Source organism: Chrysemys picta, chromosome 12, assembly GCF_011386835.1.
Source record: "Chrysemys picta bellii isolate R12L10 chromosome 12, ASM1138683v2, whole genome shotgun sequence".
In the NCBI taxonomy this organism is placed as follows: Eukaryota; Metazoa; Chordata; order Testudines; family Emydidae; genus Chrysemys; species Chrysemys picta.
Window position 1 is genome coordinate 19,334,749 of NC_088802.1, and position 7,389 is coordinate 19,342,137.

Here is a 7,389-nt window from a genome sequence, read left to right on the forward strand (position 1 = left end):
CCTGAAACAAAAATAAAATTGCCACAAAATACACAAACTCTTTGATTCAGGAGCTGCTAGAAGATGTTGTTTCTTCTTACTTTATCTTCTTCCTCCTTATCTCCTTCTTCCTTCTCACCCTTCTTCCTCATTATCATCTGTCCAGTTAGGAATGACTCTTGTCTACTTCATCTACTCATTCTATGTAATGAGTACATACATACAGATTGCATAGTTATCAGAAGGCACTGAATCTCCTGTCTTTTGGGACCAAATCCCCATCCCACCAAAGCAAACTCTATTAGTTCTTCTGAAAGGGAAACTCCATTATCTGTATCCAGTGTTATTGTAGCCATATTGGTCCCACAAAGCTCTGTGTAAGCTCAAAAGCTTGTCTCTCTCACCAACGGAAGTTGGTCCAATAAAATATATGACCTCACCCACCTTGTCTCTCTAATCTCCATTAGCTGTCAGTCATTAGCAGCTAGTTATAGTAATAAGGATTATCTACTAGAGAGCTACATAATCAGGTCTTTTAAGACCACATATATAACATGAAAGATGGGTAGGCTTGGGAAATTCAATTTTTATTTTTTGATAATTTTGATAGATATTGTTGCTTATTTTGAACCTTTTTAAAAATATGTGTATCAATTTAAATTTTAATAGTTCCCCAACGTTATGTGATCCAAGCATTTTTCCTGTTTTTATTTATTTAAATTTTCACAGTGGTAGGAAATTATGGGGGTGGGTCAGACAATGGTGGGGGCGGGTGTCAGACAATGATTATTTAATGACAATAGATGTTGAGATTCAAAAAGTTAAAGCTTAATAACTGTTAAATCCCAAATTATCAACATCACATCAAAATAAAAAAAGTAAATATCCTTAAATCATGCTCTAATAATTTCTCAACAGCATTTTTCTTACTTTGCCTATCTGTAAATTTTGAATATTATCAATGGAAATATTTTCTCATCGGTGTGTGTGTATAAGGTGAAATCAATGTTTATTGACATTTACCGATAAAAAACTAATCCTTCCATGCCTAAGAATAGATTATTCATAAATCGTGTTTGGAATAATTTTGAAAATCATGGTCTTGTGTTGGGACAGTTAACAGAGAGAAAAAGAAATATATGAAACATATTGAACAAATAATTCAGTACAGCATCCCTAGCTCTCCTTTTCTTCTGGGATTAGCCAGAGGACCAGAGAAAGGGATCACCCAGATTCTACTTCTCTAATTCGTGATAGCTCCATTTTGTTTCAACCTAACCAAATAGTGTAGGGTTATTCAAATTCTTTTCAAAGTCATAAGCCTACTGTAGCTTTTCTCAGGGCTTCTTTTACCTCTGTTTCTCAGACTGTATATGAGGGATTGATCAGTGGAGTCATGACCGTGTAGAAAACAGATCTTTGTTTAGGTCTCTAAAGGTGTTGATTCTTGGTAACATATAAGCAATAGTTAGAGTCCTGTAGACGACTGTCACCATGATGAGGTGAGAGGAGCAGGTAGAAAATGCTTTTTTCCTGCCGGTAGTGGAAGGGATTCTCACGATGTTGGAGATAATAAAAACATAGGATGTCACAGTCAGAAGAAATGGAGGTAGGGTGAATATAAAGGCCAGGAGTGAAGCTACAAGTTACACAATGAAAGTGTCACTGCAGGAGAAGTCTATCACTGGGATATAGTCACAAAAGAAACGGTCAATTTTGATGAGGCTGCAGAAAGTGAACTACATGATCAAAAGACTAATAAGAAAGTAGCTAGCAGTCTGATGATCCAAGAGCCAGCTGCTAGTTAGAAGCAAAACCTGCCATTCATAAGGGCTGCTTAATACAATGGTTTACATATCATCAAATAACGATCATAAGACATCACAGATAAGAGACAACATTCTGTAGCTACTAAGTAACCAAAGAAAAAAAATTGCGCAAGGCAGCCATTGTATGAAATGGTTCTGTTCCCAGTCAGGAAACGGGCCAGCATCGTGGGCAGGATAGTTGAAGTGTAGCAGGTCTCCAAGCAGGACAAGTTCCCCAGGAAGAAGTACATAGGGGTGTGAAGGTGCTGATCAGCCACAACTAATGCAACAGTAAGGACGTTCCCAACCATGGTCACAATGTAGATCACTAGAAACAGCATGAAGAGAAGAAAGTGCAGTTCCTGGAGATTCCCAAATCCCAGGAGGATTAATTCCATGATGAACATTTGATTTCCCTGTTCTGTCTTTTCCATCGGAATTACCCAAATTAAGTAAAACAAATTCTGTAATATACTTTCAAAAACATAAAGTTAACTGGCAATGCAGTGTAATCAACTGGATTTCATACCTTTCAAATTACACCTTTCCCAGGTGGTTATAGCCCTAAAAAATTGTGTTGCCCTAACACATTCTTCACCCACTAAAGGGAAGTTTTGCCACTGATTTTAATGAGAGCAAGTTTTTACACTTAAGGCTTGGAATTTCAGTGCTGGCTAAGGGAGTTAGGTGCCCAGCTCCATGGGATTTGGACATCTAATTTTCTCTCTCTTTCTTATATATATGAAATAGGATAACAGGGAAGGTCCTCTCATGGATCAGTAATTGGTTAAAAGACAGGAAACAAAGGGTAGGAATAAATGGTCAATTTTCAGAATGGAGAGAGGTAAATAGCGGGGTCCCCCAAGGATCTGTACTGGGATCTATGCTGTTCAACACATTCATAAATGATCTGGGAAAAGGAGTAAACAGTGAGGTGGCAAAATTTACAGACTATACAAAATTACCAAAGATAAATAAGTCCAAAAGATGACTGTGAAGAGATACAAAGGTATCTCACAAAATGGGGTGACTGGGCAAGAACACGGAAGATGAAATTTAACATTGATAAAAGCAAAGTAAGGCACATTGGAAAAGGTAATCCCAACTACACATATATAATGATGGGTCTAAATTTGTTCTTACCACTCAAGAAAGAGATTTTGGAATCACAATGGATAGTTATCTGAAAACTTCAGTTCAATGATCAACAGTGGTCAAAAAGGCTAACAGAATGTTAGGACCTATTAGAAAAGAGAGAATTAGGCAGAAAATATCATAATGCCATTTTATAAATCCATGATACACCCACACCTTGAATACTGGTCAACCCATCTCAAAAAAAGGATATGTTACAACTGGAAAAAGTTAAGAGAAGGGCAACAAAGATGATCAAGAGTATGGAACAGCTTCCATAAGAGGAGAGACAAAAAAGATTAGGGCTTTTCAGCTTGGAAAAGAGAGAAAACGGGAAAAGGACAGAGATGTGTAAAATCATGAATGGTGTGGAAAAAGTGAATAAAGAAGTGTTATTTATCCTTTCCCTCAATACAAATACCAGGGGTCACCCATTGAAATTAATAGGCAGCAGGAAATGGAAACGTGGGCCACGGGAAAGCAAGGTCAAAGAATCAGGGTGAGAGACTGCAAGAGGGAGAGGTCACTCAGCATGGAGCAGCCTCATGGGGAAGGGGGAGAGGGGTCGTGCCCACTTTGCTGAGCCCAGATGGCCCCAAGAGCTGTGGACAACCCAAGGGACTCCGACCCCAGCCCAAAGAATGGCCTGGAGTGGTGAGGAAACTGTGCATTTAGTGTTTATTGTTTTGTATGAGCTGTACTCACTGTGCTTTGACATAATTAAGTATAAAAGAGCATAAAGGTGTCAGACTCTATACCAAGTGTGTGAGCACTGACTGTTTCACCAATGCTGTGTGCCCCTAAGAGATCTAAAGTGTAAATCAGAAGCTTCACCCCTTTGGGAAGGTGTGCTGGGAGAGGGGTGTGTTTACGTAACTGAGGTATCTTGGGGATCAGCACTGGTCCTGGAGGCCTAGGGCAGGTGGGCTGAGGACCCCACTGAGAGTTGGCATCCAGGAAATATTCTAGAGAGGCCAAGGGAGGAACCAATGCTGCAGATTGCTGAGGATCTAGATGCTTAACACAGTCCAAGGGATCCAGCACAGCAGAGGCTCGGATGAGCCTCACAGCAGTCCTAGTGGCTGGCTGGCAGGAGCACTTACTAAGGTCTGTGACAGGTCCCCAGATCTGACCATCCCCGCACTCATACATCTAATTTCTATATCCGAGATCTACACACCCACTGTTTTAAAAATCTGTATCCTGACCTACGAAGCTCAGACTTACATCTTCCGGATACATACATGACCCCTGCCATCTCATCTGTGAGAGACCGAGTCATGACAAATAATGAGACAGAGTGGACTTTGAGCTTACTGGCCATGAGTCAACACCTTGCTGCAAAGATTTTAGTGGGGTTACATCAGTATAAAATCACAGACAGTTATGATTTGTGCTCACTGTATGAAGGTGTGTAAAAGTAATATGATTGGTAGCAGCTGCATAGCTGGAAATAAATCTAGAGTTGGTGTTACATGAGCATCTTCCTTTCCTCATGAATGGAGAATATTTCAACTACACCCACTGGAGTCCAGGGTAAGGACACTGAGTCAGTAGAATTACACTGGTGCTAATGTGGAGATAATCAATGCAACAGTAGTGTAAGTGGGAGGAGAATCAGACCATATAACAACATTATCCAGGTAATGAACCTTCATGGTGTAAGGAAATTGTTCACAGGAGTCAAGAAGAAGCAGTTTCCACCCCACACACCATGAGTGGGAGGGATAGCTCAGAGATTTGAGCATTGGCCTGCTAAATCCTGTGTTGAGAGTTCAATCCTTGAGGGGGATCAGTACTTGGTACTGCTAGTGAAGGCAGGGGGCTGGACTCAATGACCTTTCAGGGTCCCTTCCAGTTCTATGAGATAGGTCTGGTGCTCCTCTTACTTACAACAGTTTTACACAAGTGTAACTGAGGACTTCACTGGAGTTACTCATAATTTACACCAGCATAAGTGAGAAGTAGATTTGGCCCTTTGACTTCAATGGAGTTACTCCTGATTGATAGTTGGGTGAGCAAGAGAGGAATCAGCCCCACCAACACCAACAGAGTTATTCCTAATTTACACCATGATGAGTAAGAAGGGAATAAGCCCCACTGATTCCAGTTGTGTTACTCCTGATTTGCACCGAGGTGATGAGAAGGGAATGAGCCCACATGATTATAGAGCATTGCACAGTGAAGTTTATTATGTGGACTTCCCTATTGAGACTCAATGCCCCCAGGAGCTCAGTCCATATCAACCCCTACTGCTGCCTCTGTGTTATTACCAGAATTGGTCACTCCCACTGAGATTTCCATAGGGTTCTGAGTGAGTTATATGCCCAGTGCTCAGACTTCCAAAGGGAATTGGCACCTACCTCCCCTAAGCCCCTTCAAAAAACTACAACCTCAGTGAGTATCAAATAGATAAATTCAGAGGTCATAGGGGGAAATAGTATTCGCATTACAGAAGTGGAGAACTAGGGCGTAAAGTTTATAGCCAAAATGTGCAGACTTCATAAATGAATGCTGAGGAGCTTGATGCCTTTGAAAATCAGACTTTGTTTATTTAGGTCTTTCAGCAGCTATTTAAGTGCGAATGCTTAGCACCCAAAGGTGTGGAAAAGTTACTGTTTAAGGTTCCTTATCAGAAAACTAGGGATAGCAATATTCCTGCTTCTGTGTGTAGAGCTGATGATGCTGTACAATGTTAGGCAAGTGTTATACCCCTTCTATAAAACCATCTCCATTATATTTGAGGCCCTGAGAGGAGTGAAAGATATTATTAAGGTAATTCAAAAGAAGAGATGGGAATCCAACTCAGACATTTCCTCCCTTCCAAACACTCTAGTGAGGCCACTGGGGCCAGATTTTTAAAGGTATTTAGGTGCCTAGTGAGATTTTCAAAAGCACCTGGACTCCTAAAACTCACTGATTTCAATGGGAGGTGCTTTTGAAAATACCACTAGATGCCTAAATGCCTTTAAAAATCTGGCCTTAGACCTTCCAGCTCATGAGTAACATTGGGTACCAAACTATAGTAAATAATTCCTCACCAGTCATGGACAATGGATGATTTGGGTGAGAAAGGAATATAGCAAATACCTTCTGATCCCTACTGCTCCAAATGATCAGTTAATGTTTCTGAGCACTCATCCCATATTAAACCAACTTCTTACCATACGGGGTGAATGGGGATTTTCTGCATAGAATATCAGGGTTGGAAGGGAGCTCAGGAGGTCATCTAGTCCAACCCCCTGCTCAGAGCAGGACCAATCCCTAACTAAATCATCGCAGCCAGGGCTTTGTCAAGCCTGACCTTAAAAATCCCTAAGGAAGGAGATTCTGCAGACAAAATAATCCCAGTTCCCTCAACCTCTCCTCATAAATCATTTGCTCCAGCCCCCTCTGCATTTTTGTTGCCCTCTGCAGGATTCTTTCTAATTTTTCCACATCCTTCTTGTAGTGTGGGGCTCAAAACTGGACACAGTACTCCAGATGAGGCCTCACCAATGTCGAATAGAGAGGAATGATCGCGTCCTCGATCTGCTGGCAATGTTCCTACTTATACAGCCCAAAATGCCGTTAGCCTTCTTGACAAAGGCACACTGTTGACTCATATCGCTGAATAGCTCATGTTATTCCACAATTGCCTTCTGCCATTTTGTTTGTAGAGCTGGTTGGAAATATATTTTTCCTCAAGGGAAAATTTTGACTTTTTCATGAAAAATCAGAAACTGACACATTTTGTCTGAAAACCAAAACAGTTCAGAAATGTTGCCATAGTGCCTCATGGGAGTTGAGGCTCAGGTGCTTCATTCACCCATTCTACTGCATGGGTTACATTCCCTGGACAGACTACATCTCCCATGATACACCACGGTCTCTCTCCTGTTTAGAGGAGCTGATGCAGCATGGCAGCTGTAGTCCAGCTCTGGAGCCCAAAACTTAGAAAGGAATGGGGTCATAAGGCAACTAAACTACAGCTCCCATGAGGCATCCATGGTAGCATTTCCAAATTAAAATATTTTTTGATTTTGGCCATTTGGGGGGGGCGGGGGGGTTAGAAGTTTGACTCTATTTAACACCATTGTTCATATGGTCTAAAAATAAATATGCTATTAACTTTCCCCTCTCATTGATTTACAATGCCAATCATCAGAAGTGCCTAGGGAGATTCACTTTCTCTTCTAAATGTGAAACAATGACATGGGATTGTGATTGAATAGATCCATGTGTTCTAGGTTAGAATAGAATATAATCTGTTCTAGAATAGAATAGACCTTTCTGTTCTAGTTAATAGACTAGAATGGACCGACCTATTCTAATTAGAATAGAAAAAAAAAAATAGAACAGACCCATATGGTCACACTCAGCAATGGCAAAAGCACAAAAAAAATGTTTGATGTAGTCTTCAAGTCAATGTGCCCCTTTTGTTAATCAAAATTCTTTTCTGTTATGATTGCAACCTCACAAATTCTGT